Source organism: Gymnodraco acuticeps, unplaced genomic scaffold, assembly GCF_902827175.1.
Source record: "Gymnodraco acuticeps unplaced genomic scaffold, fGymAcu1.1, whole genome shotgun sequence".
Classification (NCBI taxonomy): domain Eukaryota; kingdom Metazoa; phylum Chordata; class Actinopteri; order Perciformes; family Bathydraconidae; genus Gymnodraco; species Gymnodraco acuticeps.
In genome coordinates, this window is record NW_022990513.1 from 2,009,356 (window position 1) to 2,011,192 (window position 1,837).

Sequence of the window (1,837 nt, forward strand, 5' to 3'; positions counted from 1 at the left end):
CCTCTAGGACACAGTCAAATATATTAGAATTATATTAGACTAAAGAACAAGTTGATTTACAGTATTTGGTGGGGGAAATACTAACTTTCCTTCATCCGGCCCCATCCACCCATGATGCAACTGGTTCCCGGTTGGATGCTGTCATCGGGCAAAGGCAGACATATTGACTGAACATGGGTTCCTGTTGAAAAACAACACAGAGCAAAACCTTAATGAAAAAATAAATATGTTCTCTTTCCTCTTACTGCTGTATTTCCCTCTTTGTGTCAGGTATTACATACATCGAGAATGTGTCTGTCTTCTCTCGGGATGATACAATATCTTTCTCCAGAAATAACGACCCAATTACTTGAATTACCCACAGACCTTACCAGTTATATAGGGACTATTTTCCTTCTCCCTAACTTGCCGGCCAACCGTTTCACCCAATCACGAGCCTCTCACCACGAGGAGACGCTCTGTGATACGGTAGGTGGCTGTAGTTCTGTACAAAGAAAATGTTCCTCCATTAAACTGCTCATAAAAAGGTCTGCGGATCATCTCAAGTAACCAGGTCATGCATTTTTTAAAGAGACATCAAAAGAAGACAGCCATCTTTACGACTGATATCTCCAAACCTGTGCACCTTAAACCTATCGATAAATACACAGGTAGGAGGACATATGCTGTTGTTTTGACTTTGGAGCGAACTGGCCCTAAAACATGATCAGTGCTATTCCTGGTTTTCTGAAACCTGCCCAGTACAATGTGCTGATCCAAGTCCATCAGAGCTATGTCATAGTTCATAGGCAAAGCGTGATGGTACTTCTCGTGGACTGAGACAGACTTGATGAGGAAGGCCTGCTTCTCTTCATCATCTACTCTCTGGTCGAACTCTCCCACCACCACTCTCACTCCGCTGAGGAACTCTCTAGACAGAGGAGAAAACCTTTACATTCAAGACAGTCCACTGTGATATCCATAGACATGATGCACTGGACAGTAGCAGAGAGTAAGTAAGAGAGTACTTAGAGTGTGAAGCCAAGCAGTGTGCAGCGGTCAGTATCCAGTGCTCAGTCAGGATGGCCCCCCCACAGAAGTGAGAGCCCCTGTACTGCAGGGACACCTGAGGAAGGACAACACAAAGCTTCTCAGCAGTTCAACATGATCACAGCAAAACAAGATATTACATTTCATTTCATTTGCAAAGCTTCTTACAATAAGTGCAAAAAAAACATAGAGACTGAAACCGAACAACAAGGAAAGTGCACTTCAAGCAAGTCATACTATTGCTGCTGGTGCATTAGTTACAAGGCCTAAGCTAATTCTTTAACGTGCTTTTTCTTTTTTTGAATTGCCAGCGAATCATCGAAATAGATGGGTTTTCATTTAGCTTTGATATGCAGAGTTTCTGCTGTCCTGATGTCAATGGGGAGCTCTTCCACCATTTAGGAGCCAGGATAGAAGACAGGCGTGTTTTTGAGGGGTACCTGGGTCCCACTCACAGAGATGTAGTAGCAGCCGATTGGCTGACGCCAAGCGTAGTGCACGTGCTGGAGTGTATGGTTTAACCAAGGCCTGGAAGAAGGAAGGGGCTGGGCCCTGATACACACATATTAACGCCTGATGCAAGAACAGTATCTGTATGTAAGAAGTTCATTATTCAACTTCTTCTGAGTTCAGCAGCAGAGTATGATGTATTAAGACCTCTTCGGCTTCTTGTTCTCCTCACACTAAATATAACACAATACACACACACATTCTGTGGCCCTGAGACGCATGGCAGACCTTGTGGGGGGTTTTCTATCTGTAAAAGAGGTTTCACTGAGTGTTTGTTGTCGTAATACTCATTCTTGCA

General features: G+C 43.8%; 1 long non-coding RNA gene across 1 annotated transcript in view; it reads right to left on the minus strand.

The window, feature by feature from the left end:
* The window catches only part of LOC117553270, a 16,879-nt gene extending 15,083 nt beyond the window's left edge, over positions 1 to 1,796 (minus strand). The window contains exons 1-2 of the long non-coding RNA XR_004570103.1: positions 86 to 1,796; positions 1 to 3 (exon numbers count right to left, since the gene is read on the minus strand). The exon at positions 1 to 3 is cut by the window's left edge and continues 513 nt beyond it. This is a non-coding gene — a long non-coding RNA (uncharacterized LOC117553270). The remainder of the gene's footprint in view (positions 4 to 85) is intronic.
* Between the last annotated feature and the right edge of the window lie 41 nt (positions 1,797 to 1,837).